This window comes from Silene latifolia, chromosome 11 (genome assembly GCF_048544455.1).
Source record: "Silene latifolia isolate original U9 population chromosome 11, ASM4854445v1, whole genome shotgun sequence".
Classification (NCBI taxonomy): Eukaryota; Viridiplantae; Streptophyta; class Magnoliopsida; order Caryophyllales; family Caryophyllaceae; genus Silene; species Silene latifolia.
In genome coordinates this window covers 112,037,440-112,062,518 of record NC_133536.1, presented here as the reverse complement: position 1 = coordinate 112,062,518, position 25,079 = coordinate 112,037,440, and the positions used below count along the sequence as shown (strand labels likewise).

At 36.1% G+C, this 25,079-nt stretch overlaps 1 non-coding gene across 1 annotated transcript; it reads right to left on the bottom strand.

The window, feature by feature from the left end:
- Window positions 1–19,657: 19,657 nt before the first annotated feature.
- LOC141615782 (small nucleolar RNA R71) lies at window positions 19,658–19,764 on the bottom strand. Its single transcript, XR_012530183.1, has one exon. It is a non-coding gene; the product is annotated as a small nucleolar RNA R71 (small nucleolar RNA).
- Between the last annotated feature and the right edge of the window lie 5,315 nt (window positions 19,765–25,079).

Genomic DNA, 25,079 nt, shown 5'->3' with positions numbered 1-25,079 from the left:
TCTGACAGATGACTCGAGAACAAAGCGGTGACTAATAATTGCGGCAACAATTTTGGGCAACCATGGAAATTAATGAAATAAACCATGTGCACACACTATGGGGAGACCAGTGATAAAATTGAGCAGGTGGTTAAACGAAAAGTGATGTGATTATAATCATCTGTGTGTGATAGAGCAATAGGAATTATGGTGAAACGTTTGACGGCACACAATAAGAAAGTAACAGGAGTTTTTTTTAGGTATAGTGTAATAAGGATTTGAAAGATCAGACAATGGTATTAATAAGAAGAAATAAGATGGACTTTGGGTTTGATCCGTTATTACCCCGAAGTTCGATCTTAAAAAATTAAAACAAAGTTAAATTTTTAGTGGTATTACACAAATTGGTTCTCAACATAAACTTTATGATCCCAAATGTATAAAAAGACAAGTTAGGGACTCTCCCTATCCATATCTCATATGGAGTCATTTAGGCTATTATAGTCGGGTTTTAAACTTTTAGTGAGAAAATGGCTTACAAAATTACGAAAAACCTCAAACTATATCTCATAAAGTTCGGTTTATATTACTTGACTACACCATACTCTATGGTGTCCCAAGGAGAAGGTATTTTGTGAACTGGTTCACAATATTCTTAGTGATTATCAAGGTTATTACTTGATATTACCCATTTGATCTTCAAAGTCATTACTTTGAAAATTCCGATCAACATCTTGATCTTGACGTGCTTTTTGTTTACTACTTCATTTTGAAAATATTCCACGTTTCAAAATTACTTTTATGTCTTATTAAACAGATATGAGGTTTTCATATCTACTTAACATTACGGTAAAAGTAACGAAGTATATATATATATATATATATATATATATATAACCAACTATCGGCCTTACACATCCGTATGTATATGGTCAATCACCTCACTATTGTGTTTCTTTTCTGCAAAAGAAAAACATAATACATGCACACATACCATAAGACTCACAATCAAATGGTTGTTCAATGTGCTTTTCGTTTACTCATTTGAAACGAATTTACTTGAGGTTTGATCAATTGGGTTCACCAGATTAGAGACTTTAAAATCTACAAGATAGTATAACATTTAGTTTTCATGAAGAATGTAAAATTCCTCTAACTTAAATGGTCTAAACCAACCACCAAGTTATCATAGGAGTAGGTACAACCTTTTGTTTTAAATCACATGAGTGATGCCTTTTATGTATAAACATAGATGATTACATTCTTTTAAAACCAAATTTAGGTACATTTGTCCCTATCGAAATTATTGCTACTCTAGCACCATTTCGATACAAAATGTCCTATGCTAGACGTCTTACGTTTTGTCAATTCATGTAAACTTCTTTACAAAGAAATGACCCGTACTTGGTATCTCATACCAAGATAGTGGAACTAGCCTATCCATTGAGTAGATGTCTCTTTCAACTTTTGTTCTATCGCATACATCTAGGGTTAATTCTTCTTAACTCCCACTCACTTTCACATTCCTCTTTGCTTCAATTATGCAAAAATGAATCTCATGAAGACCTCTCTTCATGTCATTTGTGATATTTTATACACTTAGTAAGAGTGAATTACTATAAACTGAGTGAAACATGTGGCAAAATCTCAACTTCTTGCGAAATCGGACTACCTAACCGTTCAATTGTTATCATATGCCTAAACTTCTTTAGCGCATAAACAATCGATTTGGCCTTTCTCGAAGTGAGCCATTTGACGGTATCATATTGGAGTATTATAAGTGTTTTTGAAAACTCTTTTCGTAAACTTTTGAATTACACTTGAGTAATTAAAACTAATATGTCATCATCATGACGGAGGTGTCACTTTCGAAATCAAGACTCTCTTGATAAAATGTGACTTCCTTTTAAACTCGTAATATGAGTTTGGAACATGAAAACCCCTTTTTAAATATGTATGGATGTTAAGTTGTATAATAATCGCAATAATTGTTGTAAGCTTATGTAGGTAAATTAGTAAATCATGTTACCAATCATTGCTACTGAATTCTTTCAAAGAAACCGCTTCCTATGAAAGAACGAAACGAGTATAATAATAAATAGAGGATGAAAGGAGGATGAAGTGCGCGATGTCATAGTAAATACATTAATGAAAAAGAACGAAAAATAAGAAAAATTAACATTCAATGTCTTAAAAATATACTTGTGAAAACATGTTCAACAAGTTTTAACATTTATATAATGATCTCCCACTAAATTATATAAATGATTCCAAGATCCGTCTTTAGACAAAAATAGGCATCGCTTGGGCGAAACATCCCATAATTGTGTAAATTCGGTAAGTCACGTTGACTAATTCTACCTCTAGAACTCCTGGTCGAGGAATTTCCTTAAATCCATCTACTAGCCCCAGAACACAAGACCGTCTTATATCCCGTTGAGTCCAACCAATTTTGGCGTGTGATAACCGCTTACCACCCTACTTACTCAAGGTAAAAAGAGAACACCCCGCTTGGGCGAGCGTGGCTCTAATGAACAAGAGATTCATAGGTGTTACTAATTGGTAAGGCTAATCTCAATTTTAGTTATGTGAGAGATCTTGTCAATTTAGTCATAAATTCCTTATAAGTGAATTAATTCGGTGAATGTAAATGACATGAATTGACAACCGCGAAAATAAAATGCATGTGAATGGCGATTTTGGCATGCGCGAGAATAAAACAAGCAAACAAGTAAGCATTTGAATAAATCCTAGTATGGCCACCTAGTTAATAAAAACTAGTCTATTACATTTCGGAAACCAACTCCTTGGTCCCTTGCCTCTTCATTCCAAAAGTGGCTCTTCCTTGTGGGATTTGGAACACCTTCCAAAAATAGACTCCGTCTCGATGTAATCCGTCTTTTGGAAACGCCGGTAAAAATAACTATTACAATTGAATTACATAGCTATTCCTATTATACATTAATTAATAAAATAAATAAAACTATTAATTAATTACAAACCGACGATACGAGATCGTATTTAATTACAAACAAATCGATATTCCCATTCATTTCGGGTAATAACGATTAAAATAAACTAGGCCATACTAGGTACAACAAGATAAATACTTTAAATAAATGACAATCATTCATTCAACTTATATAAATATGCTTAAAATGCTGTAAAATGATGCCAAAATCGCCCTATCTATCATTCGTTGGTATCCATATCGGTTTTTGTGGATTTAATCGATTTTTAACATGTAAAAATCAATAATCAACTCTTAAATCTCATTTAAGTGCAAACTAATCGTCCAAACTGTTTTGAACCTCAAAATTAGTCCTCACTAATTTTATGATAAATAATTAGTTTGATTTGGTGATATTTTGCTAATTTAATCGGTAAAATCATAATATTTAAATAAAAATCCAAAATAATTGAAACATTACCCAAAAAATTGAAACAAAATTTTTTAGTATTCTGGAACACTCCCAAGAACACCAAAATGTCATAAAAATTGCCCAAAAATTCCGGATAAAGCTTATGAAGAAAAAGATCGATATTTATCGGTTTTTAACCACTAAAACCAATAAACATCAAAACAAAGTGAAAACACACATAAAAAATCACTTTTAACATTTAAATAATATTTTAAATATACATAAATTTATCATGGGCAGAACCAAATGTTTCGAAATTATGATTATTTTATTTCACTTTTATCGACTTTTATCTCATAAAATCATTAAAGATGCAAAAAATTCGAACCAACCTTCAACTTTTTGCATACAATCAGTAGAAAACATGCATGAAATACCATAAACAATCCATGCACCGAATCAACTTCTAACTATTTTTAGTCAATGTTTAACTAAAATACGGCATTCTGACTCGGTTTTCTACCAAAAATCATTAAAAATAGCAAAATAACTTCAAAAATCACCAAACTTAACCACAAACCTTTTAAGATCAATAGGTATGCATGTCCCAAAAATTTCATGCTAAAACCTCTTCTAACACCATTTTTGAGTTTTTATAAATTATCTCATAATTCATTAAAATGCTTAAAATCAACATGCAAATTACAAGCCTATGCTCTGATACCACTTGAAAGATCATAGATCCTAATTAGACACTCTAATTAAATGACAAATTATCTCATAATTTGAGTTTATGTGATCTATATAACATGCATGCTAATAAGATAGCATAAAAATAAAAGTATAAGGAAAAACAATTTCCTTACAATGATTTTGTGGTAAAAAGGGCACAAACTAGTTCACCTTACTAGCTTGTTCTTGAGCTTATACCAAATGGATGATCCTCCTTACAAATCTTCAAAGAGAAGATCTCCTTCTTGTTTCACCCAAGAACTTACCCAAAAATAATAACAAGTATTTTACTAGAACTTGTTAATATTATACCCTTGATATTATTTGTAATATTACTAACTTTCTTAGAAAATTTATTTACTAACAATCTTAGTAAAGATGGATAATTATTTTTAGAGAGATGAATGATATTGTTCACATGCAAAACATACAAATGATGTAGTATGGAAAAAATGAACAATGGATGGAGTAAAAGGAAGGGAAAAGTGGCGGGTGGGATGGAGTGTGGTAGTGGACAAATTTTGTCTTATATTTTTCATCTTACATCACATGCAAAATAATATATAAGATAACTTATGGTAGTATACAAAATAAGGTGAAATAATTATGTAAGTAATCATCCACTACTCTATGTTGGTTCTTATATTTGTCGCACAAATACGTGTAAATTTTATTCAAACATCGTATCATGTTTAAATGCTTCCAATTAAATTCGTCCAAATCACTCCGTAAATATACATGTACCGCTACACATATTATTTACGTACCAATATTAATCACATTAATCAATTAGTACAATTTTAGTAAATTAACAGTTAATTAACTAAAACCCGTCTCCCAAAATTTATTATTCGATTATCACATAATTAAATAATAACTGCCGTTCCTCGAGTTCGCAACTCGAATTCTCTCTTAAAATAATTGACTAACCTTTTAGTCTACAAATCAAGGGACTAAATAAATTGTATCTCATACAATTAATTAGTTGTCTATTGGGGTTCGTTCCTATAGGTGTGACCGAAAGGGGTCAGTTGATCACCGCCGTCTCACGACAATAACGTCAAACTCTAGTCAGCCAACCGTTATCGATTTACGTTAATCAACTGACGAGGATCAAATAATTAAATATATAATAATATTTCATTAATGAGATTTATTATGTTAACGCACTATTGTGGAGGACACTAACTCCAACAACTCCGCCCCTTCAACTCACAACAAGACAACCATGAGGTAGGATGCCTTCTTGCAAGGCAAGGTGGGTCTTGCCAAAATGGCGACACATCCAAGCATTAAAGCACACAAAATCAAGTAATGGATGCATCTACAAAAGAATAGCCACTTTCCTCATCTAAGTGGCGGAAATTATCTACAAGGGAAGCAATTCAAGGGTACACACTCCTTCATAGATGCAATTTCTTCAAACTACTAATCCTAGAAGGATACCAATAAATCACCTCCAAGTTGTGTCAAGCTAGGGTACCTTTGTCCTCAATCGTTAAATGTTTTTGTCAAGAATAGACTCCCTATGGTGTTAGAAACACTGGAGGATCGCGGAATTCCCTCTCTTGCCTAGACAAGAAGAAGGGTCGTCCCGTCTCTACCATGCACAAAAATGGATACGATGGATAAAGGGATCGATAGTATTTGAGTTTCATTTGGGAGTTTGCTTTTGTTGTTGTTTTTCCCCCCAATTTCATGTGGCATATAACATTTGAGAATACTTTCTTTTGCCATTTCTTTTGATTTTTGGCATTTCAACACTTGACAATTTTCAACTTTTTGCATTTCTTTTTGAACATTTTCAAAGTCACCCCATATGTAGTGAGGGTGCCTTATATTTGAAGCTTTAGGAGTCAATTTTTTCTCCTCATTTCTTTTGATGCATTTTGCAAACTTTCTTTCACTTTTCATTTCATTTCTTGAACTCAAATCAATTTCTTTTTGTGCCCATTCCCTTTGATGACAAAATGTATGGTAGAACATGGATGGATGATGGTTGCATGGTTTCAAGGGTCACCTTGGAATAAACGGTAGCCAAGGAGTTATCACACCACAAGGTACTCTTGACTATGCCTTAATCCATGGGTCAAAGGATACTAGCATGACACATCCTAGGGTGTTTTACAAGTATTCTAACAAGCAAAGTCTTAAGAAGAAAAAGCATCTACTAGGGCCTATATACATTTGTCAAGTTTCCCAAGTAGACGGTTTCACAAAATTTCTCTAACATGCAAACTACATGCCACGATGCAACTAACATATATACATCCTAATGCATATGATTCTACCAACTAATATGCCAAATAATCTAAATGCAAGTCCTAGATTCACATTGTTTATACCGCATCAATCAAAATAAAGCCACATAGTCATTAACATAAAGAGGAAATATGCACTTGTTAGATGAAGAATGTGATTGAAATAGATGAATTGATTGGAAAAAATGAAGTCGCAATTGCATGAAAATATGAATTTCGTGATTATGAATATGTTTATATGACTGAAGTGGATTTTTTTTATAATGTTGATATGTTAGCAACACGTGAATGAGAATTTGATGTTATATATTATGTCAATGTTCTTACGTAAGGTTATAGAATAAAAGCATGCGGGCATTACATAAGTTGTAAGTTGAATAATATATGTGCATGATGGAAGTTATTGTTTGGCTTTTGTAAATAGTAACATGTGGTTAGGGATACTGGTTTTATGAGTATTGAGTTGTTTTTGTTTACCTTGTTGTTGTTTAAGTTGTTTGGAAGTAAAAAATCGAATAGTTATGTTGTCTGATTACAGCGAAGTTGTCATTAAACTGTTATAACTTGAGATGCATAAATGATTTTAATTTTATTCTAATTGGAGGTGATAGCTTGTTGTTTTACGATTCTAACGATAGGTCACACACCCAAAATGACTAAGAAATGAGTGAGATATGACCGTTTTACGAAAATTGGACAGTGCTGAGAAATGCATAGGGTACTCGATCGAGTGGCCCTCACTCGATCAAGTGCACCTCTTGTTACTCGATTGAGTAACCCTTACTCGATCGAGTAGCCCTAGTAATTTTTTTTATGTGCCTCTGACCGTCACCTACTCGATCGAGTAAGTCACTTACTAGATCGAGTGACCCATGTTTTGGATCATATGCTTATCTTTTTACCTCGCTGCATATTATGTTTAATTCAAAGGTGGTCTTTTGCTTCTTTATGCATTGTTTTACGTATGTATTAGTCCTGATGCGTAAGTTAACCAATCTTATGATGTAAGGTGTGGCACCTGTGGTGAGTATGAGTTCGGTGGGGAGGACATGAGTTATATGTGGTTGTGATAGATAGTGGAAAGAGAAAAAGGAAGATTAGTAAGGCTTATGGAGGCATGGAGCATGTTTTGTGAGATCAGATGAGTGATATGATTGTGTGTTGAGTAATATAAAAGTAAGTGGATATGAGCAAGGGATGATGTAAGTCTAAGAAATGTGAGAATGAAAAGATTGAAAGGAAGGATGTGAATAGTAGCAACTCGAGATGTGTAAGTAATTATGGAGGGAGATGGTTAGATTGTGTTGGTTAAGAATGTATGTAATGAAAGATCGTTGTAGAGGTATGGAGAAGAGTGGTATATAGTGAACTTAATGGAGACATGTCGCGACGTGGATTTGCAGATAGTGAGTGAGTTTGGGAATTTGTATTATCAAGAGGTGAAACTAATGTGTGATTTCCTTGGGCAATTAACAGTATGAAATGAATTTTAATTTCTAGAGATATAAAAGGGAGATGCAATTGATTGAACATTAAACGTTGATTTTATGGATTGATTAGTGGCAAGTGTGAGTCAGTAGCATGATGGGGGAAGATCCATGGTAAGAAAGAGTGAGATGGTACTGATATGAAATATTGAGATTTGAGTTTTGGAGCAATGAGAAGGTAACCGGAGCACTAAAGAGTTAGGTAGAAGTAATAAGGAGTTGAATTGTTAATTGTTTTTGTCGAGTGTAAAAAGGAAAGAATGAGGGGAGTAAACTAGGAGAATGTTCACCGGAGTTTTGTGATATTAAAGTAAGGAATCGTCAAGATGTATGATACTATTATGAGGATTTGAGATAACGGTTATATAAGAGTTCCAAGACAACATGTTAATCTGAGTTTTGAGGAATTAAGGAAAGTAAAAAGTTAGGTAAATGATTTGCACGATATGAGATCTTGGTGGTGAGTTGGGTGACGATACAATTAAGGATGGAATTGGAAATAATGTTGAGGTAATTTTGTTGATGGATTTGATGTTAGTTATTTGGGATGTTAACCAAAGATAGGAAAGAAATCGTGATGTTTCGAGATGAGTGTAAGAGGTTTGATGTCCGAACGGTGGTAGTGTTGAGGTGTTGTCACAAGTGGTTAAGAGTGATGATAAATAGGAAAGATAGCCTTTCTAAAGAGGTTGATTTTCTAGAGACCCGATAGATGTGTATGGTTGTGAGGAAGTATAAGATGTGGTTATAAGAGGCGGTTGCTAGTAGTTGAGTATTAATGGTATGGTTATATTTGGGAGGAGGTAATGGTTATATGAATGGGAAAATGTGTTATGTGGGGCATACGAGTTAAGCTCGGGCGAGAGCTAACCTTTATCAGGTGGTAACTTACGTGATTAGGATTGACTAGTTGGATGTGATTATGGGCCTATGATGTGTATAAATGTTTGTGTGAGGTTCTGACCTCACGAGAAGTGGTATGGTGTGATAGTTATAAAGTACTTATCTGAATGTTCTATAATATATGTTGGGTACGGTAACCTAAAAGAATAATATTCAAAAAGGTAATAATTTGATTGATCTGGCATGGCTAGTAATAATTGTATGTGTATTGATGATACATGTTTATTCCGTGAAATGGTAGGGATGATGTTTATGAGGTTCTTATCTGTTTATTCTGTGTAATATGTTGCGTTGTGATCTAGTAAAGCGGTTTTGAGTAAGTTTTCTTGTCCGGAAGTTGTCCTGAGTCAGTGTTTATGGGAATTGAGTAAGTTGTGATGTCTATCGATGTGGTTGTTGTGCCTCAGGTGGTGATCCGGCTACGGTACTTCATGTTGTGATGCGGGTGTTTTCGCGCCGCGGTGCGGCTGTTGGTGGCGGTGTTGCGATGACGTCACCGGTTGTGGTGGAGTAGGCGGGATGATTACGATACGAGTTTTCGAAAGTACATATCAGTTATACATAGATTGTTTTTTTGTTTACTGATGTTCCTTGTGAGCTTCGGTTGGACATATAGACTGTTGTTTTGTTTGTTGAAGTTTCTTGCTAGTTCCAGCTTAGGAGTGAGGGTAGAGTATGATATGGAAGAGAGTTGTGTATGTTTCTGTTGTTGTCATGATATAGTGATATCCTGTTGATGGGACGCAGTTGCGAGAGGTTGTTGGAGTACTTGGGATGTTCTTTTAGAGGAGGCATTGGTTGACTTAGTAATGGCAAGTGATTCGTGGAACATGTGCTGTACTGATCTGAAAGCTGCAGGGGGTTCATAATCTTTTGTTTAGACAGTGAGTGTAGGGTATTGGGAATTAGTGTCATGTTAAGTTATGTATGAGTTTTGCGGTAATGAAAGAAAAGAACTTGAGGATCTAGTGTGAGTGTACGTAACAAGTGTGGATCGTGAGTTATGCTTTTGGCGATAGGTGTTTTATATAGAGAGGTATGTTGTGTTGCGATAATGTGGAAGAGTTGGAGTGTTGGTTCTGCTAAGGATTTTGTGGTATTGGTTAGCTGGAGTGTAGAATGGGTTGAGGTATGAGAACTGTTTAAGTAAGAGAGCCTTGGAAATAGGAATGGTTATAGGTGTGAGGTTATAGGCGGTTATCTTTGACATGTGGATGTGATGAGGATAATGAGAATATATAGCTAAGGATCTAGTATTAGTGAGTTACGAGGACGTAACATTTATCTTAAGAGGAGTAGGATGCGGCAAAGAGTGTTTGATGGTTGTACATGTTGTAGTATAATTGGAAGTAGAGTGTTGGTGTAGCATAAAGAATGGATTTGTATATATTGTGGTTGATATTGTTAAAAGGCCATGGCCGTGCTTGTGGTAGTGTGAAGTTTAGGAGTGTGAGAATATTTCGATAGGGTTGACAGTTGGATGATGATGTTTATGATTTCGATAGTGTTGACAGCTGGATGATGATGTTTATGAGTGTGAGTAAACTTCGAGGACGAAGTTCCTTTTAAGGGTGGTAGAATGTACATTCCGTTTGATGTATGAGTGTCTTGATATTGGTTTTTCTAGTGGATAATATGTTAATGAAACAGAGCTAGCGGCGTTTATGGGTGGTATTCGATAGTGTATGGAGTTACGGTTGAGAGGCTATAATGTGGTGGATAAGATATCCTGAGTCATGTGATGGAGTAAACATAATTGGTGGAGTTGATGTTAGGAGTTCATGTTTTATAGGATGGGGTTTTGTTTTAAGTTCTTAGTTGTGTTGTTGTATCTTGATCGATTTAGTATGTTTGTTTTGAGTATGGGTTGAACTTCGGGGACGAAGTTCTTTTAAGGAGGGAAGACTGTAATACTACGGTTTTCTATGTCTATGGGTGCTCTATCGTGTGGGACTTACTCTGTCGAGTAAGTATGTTTTTACGCAAAACAGTAGTCAACCTTTTGGGTACTCGATCGAGTACGTGTGACACTCGATCGAGTAAGGGGCACTCAATCGAGTAAGTCACTTACTCTATCGAGTAAGTGAGACTTACGGGTTATTTTAGCCGGATTTTGTTAATAACGCGTGATTAGTATAAAAGGATTCCGTCACCTTTCTTAATCAGTTTTCACTTTTCTAAAATATTTCAAGAGAGAAAAAGAGTTACGTTGTTCTCCTTCTTCGCGTTGTTAACAAATCCCAAGGTCTAGGATCGTCGGATTGTCTTGTTCTTTACACCGTTGAGTTCGTCGGGTCAAGGGTAAGATTCTTGTATAATTTTTATAGTGATTCGTTGAGTTTATTCAAAACCCTAATTGGGTAATTTGGGGGTTTTGGGGAGTATTGTTGATGTTATATTGTGATTGTATGGTTGTGTGTTTATAGGAGGTGATTTCATTGAAGAATGATTATGATTAGCTGCTCGATCGTCTGTGGTGATTGCTATTTTCAGGTAGGGTTTCCCTACTCAGTATTAATTACATGGCATTGTTGGTGTTGATGTTGTTGTTGTCGTTGTTGATTGATTCTTATAACGTATTGGCATTGGTTGTTGGTAATTGATGTTTGTATAAGATGATTGGTTGATAATTGTCTGTGATTGATAGGCTCGTATTTCTACTATCTATTTAGCTTATTTTATGCATAATAAAGCGGCATTGGGACGTGGTTTCACATGATTTACGTCACATTTACCATACTCTTAATGCCGGGTTAGTAATGGAGTTTTGAGAAACGATCGGAAGTAAAGGCATGTCTTAAATTCTACCATGGTACAAAACATTTACAAGAAAGAAAGAAGACTAACTAAGACATGAAGAATTGAAAGGATGAAGCAATTGAAGATTTGATGATTCGTTTGCATAAGGATCGACTTCAAATGGGTATATCTTGAGTTCTAGAGCTCCTATAGATGCAAGGCCAAGTGGAGGTGAAAGCTTATGTTTTTAGCTTTCCAACGATAGGTCACACGCCTCATTTGGCCAAGTAACGGGGGAGATATGACCTTTCGAAAAAGTGCTGTCCAGACCAAAAACCGCACGGTGCGGGTTTCTCAGTCCCAAAACTCGCACAGAGCTATTTTCTTGCTGCCCTGTTTTTGCCAAACTGCATTAGCTTTGGTATTCAAGGCCCATTACTCCCAATTAGGCTTAGGCAACAAATAGGTGATTACATTAGGTTTTCACACATCTCTCATACCATCTTATGCATTATTGAAAAATGAAAGTTGTAATTTGGAGATTACTCATCTTTTAATTGGGTTTAGATCAACTATGGAGAACTAATCTCCTTTTCTTAATCCGACTCAAAGGTGTAATCTTTGGTTGTAAGATTCCTTAATCTTTCCTTAATTATCATTATTGTTCTTAATCTCCTGTGTTTAATTGCTTAATTTTGGAATCCTTGTTTGATTTTGGTAATTATGTGTTATTTTCTTGTTACTTAATCTTGCCAAGTTCCTTAATTTATATGTTGTTCGGTTTATTAAGTGTGATTTCCTTGTAATCCCATATTGCAACAACTTGTTATTAGACTAATGAATGTTATTTCTTCTTGGTTTAATTAACATTTGAGAGATTAAGTTGTGATTGCTCATTAATTGTGATTTCATTGTGAGTAATTGCACCTATTAGATTCCTATTGCTTCATATTCTTGTTAATTAATCTATGTGTGTGATTTCCAAGAGAGGAATTAATAAGTTGGGTCAATTATTAAATGTGATTTCCTTGTGATTGACTTCTAATTAAGGGAATTTGGAGATTCAATCTCACTAATAGGCAATAATATTAATTAGAAGGATTGATTGAGTGGTTTTATCAACTAAAGTGCCTCACTTTATTGAGTAGGATTAAGTCTTCCTTAAACTTGATAATTTTCCATCTTAAAATTGATTTATTGCTTACTTGTTGCTCACTCTTATTTGAATGTTGTTTTGTTTTTGTTACTTTTGAAAACCAACCCAAAAACCCCCCCTTTTCATTTATATGCTTGTTTGTTGAGTACTTTACAATTGTTCTTAGAATATAGTTGAAAACCGATTGCAAAACTCCCCTTCTCTTGGGTACGATCCCCTTCTTACTACTTTACTTGTCTTAGAATTAGTTTAAATTAGTATTAAGTTTGACTTATAAATTGTTAATTTGGCCGTCTTAAGTAGCGACATTTTAGGCGTGTCAACTTTTGGCGCCGTTGCCCGGGAAGGTAACAGTTTTGCTAGTGTTTTTAGTTATGTTTTTAGAGTAGTTGTGTGCTTTGTAGTGTAACTAGTTTGTGTAAATATTAGGATTAGTTCAAGTAGTTTATATTGCTCTCTTGTTTGATTTAATGGCTTCTCTTAATTTTCCTCAATTTGAACAATTTTACAAGTCTTCTTCTCTATGCTTTCTTGAGATAGTTGAACCTATTATTCAAACCACTTATGAATTGTGTGGAGGTGACATTTTGGATGTTGCCTTAACTAATGGAATGGTTGGAGAAGATTTGGGGTATGTTTTGTCTTGTGATTTGGAGGCAACCTTACAAGATTTGGAGGCAAATCCACCCATGGAGAAATTGGAAGAAAACAAGAATGTTGTGGTTCTTGAGGATATTGATTGTGACCCTCATTTGGCTAAGAAGTTAGTAACCATAAACTTTGAGGAGAATGTTAAGAGGGTAGAGAACAAGATGCTTGTTGACGTTTGGCCACACAAAGAAGAACCACCCATGCTAGTTCTTAAAGAACCTCTTGTGTCCCCTCACTCCTACTTGGTTTTTACCAAGTCCAAACCCTCTCTTAAGGAGCCTTATCGTGACATTAATTTGTTTTTCAAACAGGAAAGCTCAATGAATCACTTGTCATATGCATATGTTTTCATTGTTCATGCTTTGTATGTCTTGACTTTCTATTATTGTCACTTTTCTTGTTTGTAGGCTAACATGTTTGATAGGTTACTAAGAGCATTGAGTTGCTCCGCTCTTGACCATTGGTAGAAGATGAAGCTTGAAAAGGCGTCGAGCAAACGATGGAAACCAAAAACGCTTTACGGGAGGCAACCTGTACTCCTTCTAAAATGTTTTTATTATTGTCTTTTCCTAATAATGGATTATGAGTTGTTACTTGTGTGTAAAACTCAAGTTCTTGAGTAGTGCACACAAGGTGTTTTGTGAAATGGTGCACGTGATTTATTAAAATCTTTTGATAAGTCCTTGCTTTAGAGTAAAAAGTATCATGCTTGACAATTCCACCAATGCTCCTTATCAAGCCTTTTCAAGCTACCCTTGTGCCTCATTATTCCCAATCTCACTTTTTGACACAATCACTACATACATCACCACTCTTCTTTGCCTAATTGTCTAAACACCTTATTTCCCTATCATTACCTCAATCATGTGGACTCACCTACAAAAGAATTCCCACTTTCACTCCCCCAAATAAAACAATGAAAAAGAAGCAATTAAAAGTTCAAATATGGAGGAGTTTTGTTGGAAAAATGGTGAAGTATATTGAGTTATCATTTTGCCCATGATTTGTGCTTGATACACCATGATAATACCAAGTTAAGTAGATGAAGAGGAGGATGTAAGGTGTGAATACTTGAGCTCATCATCGAGAGTCGAGGGTGTTGGTGGTATAAGTTAGTGAGCTTGTGAGACGAAGTTGAACTTGTTCTAATTTGAAGAGAAAGAGGGTGCCTCAAGTCAGTTCATTGAGGTTGATTGTGACGTTCACCTTCACTTTGGGGACAAAGTGAAAAACAAAGTGTGGGGTGGACATGAGTTGGTAATATCTTGTAATATCTTGTATTATATTTCATTCCGTGCATTGCAAAAAAAAATGAAAAAAAAAAGAAAAAGAAGAGAAAAAGAAAAAAAAGAAAGACAAGAAAAACCCGGCTAGGATGAAAACCCGAAAAGGCATCCGAGGCAAAAATGGGAAAGTGGCCGAGGTCGGAGTGAAAACCCGAAAGGGCACTCCGGGAAAAATGAAAAAAATGAGTGCGAGCCGCGAGAGATAGAGTGAGGAAAAATGCTAAACCGAAAACCCGGAAAGGGCGGTTTAGGCAAAATGAGAGAGTTAGGAAAAGAAATGAAAATGAAAATGTTGTTATGTTGTTATGTGGATCTATTGTCACATATTATACTACTTCGTACAAGTTATTGGTGACATAAGAGGAGTCAAAGAAGGTTGGAAGGGTAGGTTAGAAGTGTCCCAAGGCTAGGAGGGGGAATTGGAGGCCTATCTTATGACTAGCACTTGGTGCATTTGGTGTTTGAGTTGTTTGGATGGTATTGTGTTGTTGTATGATTTGTCATGTATTGTGTTGAAGTATTTTTGGAGGATTTTAAGGTTGTCTAATTATTGAGTTTGGAGGTGTTTGATGCTAGTTAAACTTGTGTTTCAAATGGATGGAGTGATAAGGGGGAGAAATAAGGAGAATGTTATGTTGGATTGTGAAAATGAGAATGAATTGGTGGATATTTGGATGATTTTAGATGAGGGGAGAAACAAGGAGGACGCGTGAGAGAAGAGGTTCATTATGGAGGCTTTGGGTCACTTAATTTTATGATGATGTTGTAACGAAATAGTGACCATGTTGATAATGTGATGAGGGTGACATAAGTAGGATGAGGTGTGAGAGAAGAGGGATGAATCGATTGAGCTTACCCATACTTACTTTGTGAGCCTTTTGTTGATTGATTGGTTCTATAATAGTTTGCTCGGGACGAGCAAAGGCTTAAGTGTGGGGTATTTGATAGGCTCGTATTTCTACTATCTATTTAGCTTATTTTATGCATAATAAAGCAGCATTTGGACGTGGTTTCACATGATTTACATCACATTTACCATATTCTTAATGCCGGGTTAGTAATGGAGTTTTGAGAAATGATCGGAAGTAAAGGCATGTCTTAAAGTCTACCATGGTACAAAACATTTACAAGCAAGAAAGAAGACTAACTAAGACATGAAGAATTGAAAGGAAAAAGCAAATGAATATTTGAAGCTTCGTTTGCATAAGGATCGACTTCAAATGGGTATATCTTGAGTTCTAGAGCTCATATAGATGAAACACAAAGTGGAGGTGAAAGCGCACGGTGCTATTTTCTTGCTGCCCTGTTTTCGCCAAACTGCATTAGCTTTGGTATTCGAGGCCCATTGCTCCCAATTAGGTTTAGGCTATAAATAGGTGATTACATTAGGTTTTCACACATCTCTCATACCATCTTTTGCATTATTAAAAAATCAAAGTTGTAATTTGGAGATTATTCATCTTTTAATTGGGTTTAGATCTACTATGGAGAACTAATCTCCTTTTCTTAATCCGACTCAAAGGTATAATCTTTGGTTGTAAGACTCCTTAATCTTTCCTTAATTATCATTATTGTTCTTAATCTCTTGTGTTTAATTGCTTAATTTTGGAATCCTTGTTTGATTTTGGTAATTAAGTGTGATTTCCTTGTTACATAAACTTGTCAAGTTCTTTAATTTATATGTTGTTGGGTTTATTAAGTGTGATTTCCTTGTAATCCCATATTGCAACAACTTGTTATTAGAATAATGAATGTGATTTCTTCTTGGTTTAATTAACATTTGAGAGATTAAGTTGTGATTGCTCATTAATTGTGATTTCATTGTGAGTAATTGCACCTATTAGATTCTTATTGCTTCATCTTCTTGTTAATTAATCTATGTGTGTGATTTCCACTAGAGGAATTAATAAGTTGGGTCAATTATTAAGTGTGATTTCCTTGTGATTGGCTTCTAATTAAGGGAATTTGGAGATTCAATCTCACTAATAGGGCAATAATATTAATTAGAAGGATTGATTGAGTGGTTTTATCAACTAAAGTGCCACACTTTATTTAGTCGGATTAAGTCTTCCTTAAACTTGATAATTTTCCATCTTAAAATTTATTTCTTGCTTACTTGTTGCTCACTCTTATTTGAATGTTGTTTTGTTTTTGTTACTTTTGAAAACAACCCCCCCCCCCCCCCCTTTTATTTATATGCTTGTTTGTTGGGTACTTTACAATTGTTATTAGAATATAATTGAAAACCGATTGCAAAACCCCCCTTCTCTTGGGTACGATCCCCTTCTTACTACTTTACTTGTCTTAGAATTAGTTTAAATTAGTATTAAGTTTGACTTATAAATTGTTAATTTGGCCGTCTTAAGTAGCGACATTTTAGGCGTGTCAGTGATCTTCGGGGTGCGTCCCTGGCTGAGTGGAGTCACTTGCGGGAGTGACTTCACGCCCTTGATTCGCCTTCTGTGTAACCCGCCATAGAAGGGATGTGCACATTAATGAACATGGGTTTATCACTCGATGGAGATGAGCGGGGCTTAGGTGGGAACGGCTGCCGTCCCCCACTGACGGCGAGGAGTACTTATTGCGATGGGTAATCTAGCAGGGCTACACACTTTAGTGTGTAGTCAGATGTGTGGAGATGAGATGGAGTTTGGAGATTGTTTGGTTTTGTGATATCTTGTTGTTGCAGCTGTTTGTTTTATGTAATCAGTACTGACCCCCGTTTAAATGTTTTAAAAACTATGGTGATCCATTCGGGGGTGGTGAGCAGTTTTTTAGCAGGTATATCTTGGATACGCGCGGGATCTAGCTGGGGATGAAGTCATCACATATCAGAGTCTTTAGTTTTCCGCTGTGTCTGATGAGGCAGTTCCTTCTAGTTGGTTTACAGTTTTGAGAACAGTTGTATTTCACTTTACAGTTGCTTTGTTATATAATCACTTAAACTTATTTATTAAAGTACGTTCTATTATGGTCTATTTGATATACATTGCCTCGGGTAACCGGGATGGTAGAATTCTCATGCTTTAAGTGGTCCTGGTAAGGCACTTGGAGTAGTATGGGGGTGTTACAGAGCATATCAGCCCTCAATCTGAGCGTCTCGTGCCCAAGTCGGGCGTCTCAAGGCCCAAACCGAGCGTCTCAACCTCAGGTCAAGCGCATCACTAGGCAGAGCGAGTTTGCTTCAATCCACAATTCCGGCGGCTCTCTCTAGGACTTGCAAAGCACTAATACTCTACTTCGGGACTTAATCTTCATTTAAGCCCTTAGTTACCCTAATAATTGTACTTAGTATAAATACCCCATTGTGTTAGGGGATTAAAAACCAAGTTTACTAAGTTAGAATTTAGTATTAATCAAGTTTATTTACTATTAATCAAGTTGTAATCTCTTAATCCAATATTAATCAAATCTTAATTCCTCTTTAATCCTTCAAGTGTTCTTAGTTTTAGTGGGGTAATTTGAAGATTATCTGGGTTTATTGAAGACTTTAGAACACTCTTCGTCATTCATCAAATGTTCTTCTATTATTCTTTGATTATTAATTGGATCATCCTCAATTTGGTATAATCCTTTTTACCCTTGCTTATTTATTTACTCATTTACCAGATTTAACTTTGCTAATATGATTGACACCTTTATTAGCATGTTTACCATAGTCATTAGTGAGTAGTATCCTAACTAGGGTTAATGGCGGATTAGGGGAACTATAACATAGGGGTAGATTCATACTTAATCTAATATGTTATCATAAGATTGCTTGCTTGTTGTAGTGTTAACCTATCCACATGTTATGCTTGATAAAATGATAGACTATGAAATCTTGCATTTTGCACATCTCATATCTATTCAACAAGACTTGTAAGATATAAACTAACTCGAGTCTTGTTAATCATGCATAGAAGTGAATAGGAAGAAAGTAACTCGACTTGTAGGTGTTGTACAGTCTAGGCGACTCAACTCTGGGACCCAAATCTTCCTATGAATCGTAAGATATAAACTAACTCGATTCCACTATAACAATAATTTGCTTGCAACTATGAAAACATGTTTGTATGATCCCCACCATGAATCCCCTATGAACCCATGACAACCTAGTGCCTTAATCTATTGTTTATAAACCCCTAGTTTACTTGGTTGTTTCACTTTCATTTCTTTACATTTCAATGTTAAGGTATTGTAGCTTGATACCTTAATCTCAACCCAATTTGTGACACCCTAAGACGTAGCTTTATACAACCGATAACTTAATTCAATACCCGTCCTTTGGGATCCGACCTTTACTTACCACTCTAATAAGAGTAGTTTGTTTAGTTATAAATATTGTCTTGGTTGGTTAACTTAGACGACAAAGTTTCGAACCGCACCAAAAATGGCGCTGTTGTTGGGGACGGTGTTTAATTGAATTGTTGTCTTTTGTTGTTTTTAGTTGTGTCTTTCTTAACCTTGGGGAAGTCAAACTCCTCAAAGGTAGTTTTAATTTTTTTTCTAGTTGTTTGCTTTTTGCATGTCTAGGAGATCACAAGGTAAACTTTTGCCTATTGATCCCGAGATTGAAAGAACCTTGACCAATATTAGAAGAACCGTTAGAGGGACTTCGACAAGTTTATCTATTGGAGAACTTGTGGACATCGGTGTTGTCCAATCGGATAGTGTTGTGTTTACCAACCCTTTTTCAAGAGAAGGAGAGGAAAACCTAATTCAAAACCAACCACAAAATCAACCCACCATGCCTAAATTTTCATCTCATTCCGTACCAACCGAGGATAACCTACCAAATGGTATTCCAACACCATCTCACTTTACCGGTAATTTCATTGCCAAATCCGCATTCATACAACTAGTTGAGAGAAGCCAATTTGGAGGGATGCCTAGTGAAGATCATCATCTACACATGGAGACTTTTTGTGACTATTGTGATGCTATCTCTGAAACCAGAGTAACCCAAGATCAAATTCGATGGGTGTTGTTTCTTTTTTCCTTGATCGGTGCCGCAAAGCAATGGTTAAAGAGCCTAGAATGGGCTACCCTTGGTATTGATTCATGGAAGAAGTTAGCACTTGCCTTCTACAAGAAGTTCTATCCTCCAGAGAAGACCAACATGTTGAGATCCCAAATCACCGGGTTCCAGCAAAGGGATGAGGAATCATTATATGAAGCATGGGAGAGATTTAAGGATACTTGTCGCTCTTGTCCACACCATGGACTTAGTGAGTGGTTTCTCGTTCAACAGTTTTGGAATGGCTCATATGAAGACTCACGAAATGTGCTTAATATGGGCTCCAATGGGAGGTTCACCGAAGATGATGACAACCAAACATGGCCCAAAATCAAAGAGATAGCGGTTCATAATTCCAAATATAGTAGGCCCCCAAAAGGCCACTAGAGGAGGAAAGCATGAGGTGGATTCCATCACACAATTGGGTGCTCAACTAAGTGCTCACATCGACACTATAAATTTGAAGTTTGAGAAGGCCATGGCTAAGCTTGATGAAGCTTCCAAATCACCCAAAAAACATGTCAATGCTATGATGGCATCATCCTCAATCCCAAATGGAGTATGTGAAAGTTGTGGAACCTTGGGACATGATCAAAACAAATGTATGGGAACAAATGAACAAGTGAATGCTTTCCAAGCATAAAAGAATGGCACCCCTTATTCCAACTACTATAATGAGAATACCAAATTCCATCCAAATCTCTCATACAAGAGCCAAAATGTCCAAAACTCTCAACCCACATATACACCACCTCCAATGAGAAATCCTACTCAAAGACCATACTAAAATCAACCCAATGACCAAGCTTTTAATGTTCAAAAAGTGGTCCTCCAAATGCAAAAGAGCCAACAAGATTTCTTTTCTCAAATGAAAAGGGATAGCCAAGCCAAAGAAACCACCATCAACAATATCCTTGCTCACACCAAAATATTGGAGACTCAATTGTCTCAATTGGTGTAACACCCCGTAATTTCGGACCGTTAATATATTTCGAAAGTAATTTATTAATCAAGTAAAATTGATATTAATGTATTTGAAGTAATAATAATTCAAAGAAATATAATTTTATTATATTTTGAAGTAAAATATTTATTTTGATAGTTTCGAAATGTTTAAAAATAGTTTAAACCGTGTAAAAACCTTTTATTTCGAAATAAGGGCATATCGGAGAAAAATGACAACTCTATTGAAAATTGGGCAAACGATTATGGAAATGGGTCGTATGAGTATTCAATTTTCTTGTAATCTCGTGTTTAAGAACTTTGGTCTTGTCGGAATTTGCAATTGACAAGCGGTTCTAATTATTATCCAAACGAGCCAAAACCGACTCGTTAAATCCCGACTAAAACCCGCTCCCTTCCTCCTTTCCTTTCCTTTTCCGCGGCACCTCCCTTCCCCCTTCCTTTTTTCTGATTTTTCTTACCAAACACACCTTCCCTAAACATTCTAAAGCTTTCCAAACCTTAAACCATCATTTTTATACAAAATTCAAGCTAAAATCATCATAACTTCCTCATTTCTACTTCAAATTTCACAAAATTTATATTTTCGGAATCCTCTCTTCGAGATCTACAACCTAGTATGTTTTAATTTCAGTTTTCATTAAGTTGGTTTAAGACGATTTTGGCATAATTTCGGTTTTTATACTTATTATTGTGTTTTTATTGTTTATTTAGGTGAAGATTTGGAGGACGAGTTTGGGGACTCGTATATTGTTGAAGATTGTGGCTAGTTGCATGTTAGAGTTTGGTATTTAAGGTGCTAATTGCTCATTTTCTAGCTTAAGGTAACATATTTCGAGTTACTCGACGAATAATCATCACATTCTTTGCTTTTTGTATGTTTTTGTGATTTTTATTTGAGTAATTTGTTTCACATGATAAAATGGGTTGCATGCATGTCTTTTGTTAGTTTAAATTCTCATAATAGTATAGAAATGGAATGGGAACGATTATGTAATGCTTAAAACGGAGTTAAAATGAACAAAAACGGAAAAATGGAGGAGTGGGGGTGGCGGCCAAACAGAGCCCAAGAGCGAGGCCGCAGTTCGTGCAGGCCCACGGCTGGCCCGGGTCAGCCCGTTGCTTGTTTCGCGGTTTTTTATGCAATATTGGTCATTTCGGGTTAATTAATGTTATAGTTATAGTTAGTATAAGTCACATATGAGTACACTTTTGAATTGAATCATATTAGTAGTAAAAATTATGTTAATGGTAAAAATTATGTTTGTATTGGTAGTTGCACATGTTAGTATAGGTTATAAAATGAAATTGTAATGAATAGGCTCAAAATGAATTTTATAGCAATAATTGCAATGGTTTGATGATTGTGCCTAAAACTGAGCCTTAGTCCCTTTGACTGATTCGATGTCAGTCAATTGAGTGATTGGTCAGCCGCAATTTAACCCGCACTGTCGCAGGTCAGGGTTGCGGGTAAAAATTCGGTTGGATGAAATTTTATATGAATTGGATAATCGGACTTTTTCTTGTTTTAGGCCATTTATCAAGTTTTTAGTTCACATGTATAGTTGGTTGAATTTAATAGTTTCTTATATTGTAGAAACGGCCCTAGATTCCCTGAAGCCTTTAATATTGTTAATATTGCTAGAATTGGTATTGAATACTTCTTGCAGGTTGTTGTGTTTGTCATAGATAGGTCTTTATAGTCTCTGACGAGTATATGTTCACTGCTTAATAGCCTTTGTGTTCCTGACTTGGTGGGTTTATATCCAAGTTGGGGCATGACCTCGTTACTTATTTTGATAGTAAGTGGTCAGCTTAAGTACTAGCCAACCCTTTGGTGGACTCCTTAGGGTACTCACTTTGTTTTAGAAAAATTGTGGGTCTTGGGTGCGGTGGTGTGTATCCGCATGTCTAGGTCTGCGCAGATTTTAGGCTAGGGTTGTGTTGTGTCTCGGCCATGTTTTGATAGAACCGCTGAGCCAAGATACCGGTTCGATTACCTTCCCTACCCCGTGGTATAGACTCGAGTTACAGAGTGACTATTGACGGTGCTAAGAACTTATGCCTGTCTTTGATATATTGCCCTTTCTTGTATGGTGATTTTATGAATTGTAATAGGTGAGATGTAAGCCGGTTACAATTGATAAAGTTTGGATTACTATTTGTTATATGTTTCACATGATAGTAATTTGGTCAGTTTAGGGGTCATAGGTTAGAATACTTGATAATTAAATTGTTTATCATATTGTTTACATGTTACACTACATGTTACATTAAATATGACATTTCGTGGCTGGGAGGACTCGAAGTTACTCCCCACTGAATTGTGGCTTTCGTGTTTGTATAAAATGCGATTGACAGGTTGATGATGCTTAGTCGGGGTACACAGACGAGCTAGTGAGCAAAAGAACCTTGGACCTAGTTTGGCTATTTTTGTAGTAAACCTTTAAATAGTTGGTTGTGTATATATTTTTAAGGGACATATGTCTCCCTCTTTTATTTTGGTTTGTATCACTATATTTTCTTATCTTTAGTTATGTTATGTAAATTAGTTCATTAGCTTTTGCAGGTTTTGGGCACTCTTAAGTTGGAAATGTTTGTGAATGGTTTAGGAAAGGTTTTGAAATTACAGGTTTTATCTAGTTGAACCAATTACAAACATATCCTGTCAGTTTTTCCGTAGAATTTACGCCTTTATCTTTTGCTAGAAATGAGGGTGTGACAATTGGCCTCTTCTAGCTCCGAAAGACAAAAGAGACAATTACCTCCTCAAGGTAATCCTCCCACAAGACATGAGACCATAACTGTTATTCACTTGAGGAGCGGTACTAGATATGAGGGACCAAAGATGCAAATTGAAGAAGGAATTATTGAGGAGAATGACAAGCAAAGTGATGTGATTGAGCCACTAAGGAGAAATCCTAAGGTGGTAGAGATAACAACCAATGACTCATCAAGGAATAGAAATGAAGAGAAGGCTAAAGAAATTGAGAAAGAGCCTTTTGTGATTAGACTTCCATTCCCAAGTCGACAAGCTAAGCCCAAATTTGAGGAGCAACTTGGAAAGTTCTTGGAGATTGTGAAGAACTTAGAAGTTTCTATACCATTCACAGAGTTAATCCATCATGTTCCGGCTTATGCAAAGTATATGAAAGATATCCTTACCAAGAAGAACTCCATCCGAAAACTTGAGACCTTTGCCTTTACTAAGGTGAGTAGTGCAATTCTACAAGGGAATTCCCCTTCAAAGCTCAAAGATCCGGGAAGCTTCTCCATTCCATGTACCATTGGTGATACCACAATCAACAAGGCACTATGTGATCTAGTTGCAAGTGTGAGTGTCATGCCATACTCGGTATGTGAAAGACTAGGAGTGACAGAGCTCAAGTGCACCAACATGACCTTACAAATGGCGGATCGCTCAACAAAGAAACGACTAGGGGTATGCGAAGATGTACCAGTGAGAGTTGGAAAGTTTTTCATACCGGTGGACATTGTCATTGTTGATATGGAGGAGGATTCTAACATTCTAATCATTCTAGGAAGACCATTCTTACACACCGCTGGAGCGGTGATCGATGTAAAACATGAAGAGCTCACACTTGAAGTAGGTGATTAAACAATCACCTTCAACCTTGATAAGACTATGAGAGCTCCCAATTAGTTTGAGCCATGTTTTATGGCTGATCACTATACTCGGAAGGGTGACAAGAAGAAGTTGGAATCTCCATTCAAAGAACAAGGAAAAGATGGAAATCTTAAAGAGAAGGGCAAAGACACACCGCCCAATTGGAAGGAAGATATTGATGATGTTGAAATGGCCTCTATTCGGAGAGCATGGAATTTTTCACAACAAGAATGAGAGCTTGCAAAGCTCACCCACAACAAGTTTTGATGAAGGCCTCATTGGCCATGATAACAAGGAAGGAGAGTTGGTCTCGTCAACTCATGATCCACCCCATATAGGGGAGAATGAAAATGAAGTTTATGGTCTATGGGACGATGTATTTGAGGGGTTGGTTAATCCCTACATTGGGAATGCTATGACTCTAGACCAAGGCTTGATGGATCCTTGTCAACACTTTGACTCGGACTACCACAATGAAGACAACAATATGCAAGGGTCTATGCAAGACCTTTACCATGAGAATGAACAAGCCTTTGACTACTTCTACAAGGTGTTGAGCAAAATCAACAACACCTTGGCTTTGCCCCCTTGATACCTCTCACAAGAAAGAGAGTTTGGTGGAGTCCTCCCTAAACCACCATTTGTAAATATTCTAACCCCTTAACTTGCATTTCATTTAACTTGTACAATACTCATTTTTGCATTTCATTTTACATGCTTTGTTTGACGGATTTGTGTAACATGAGAGAATGGGAGGTAGGGATTTTAATGTGCTTCAATTATGTAGTGTTTGATGATCAAGTGTGGGAAGCACATGTCGAGGCTAACCAAGCCTTTGTAATGCTACCCAGGAAGAATTGAAAGAAGAAGAATTGACAAGGGGTGAAGACCCACGAGCAGACCTGAGCTCGTGATGACTGGCAAAGGGTTACA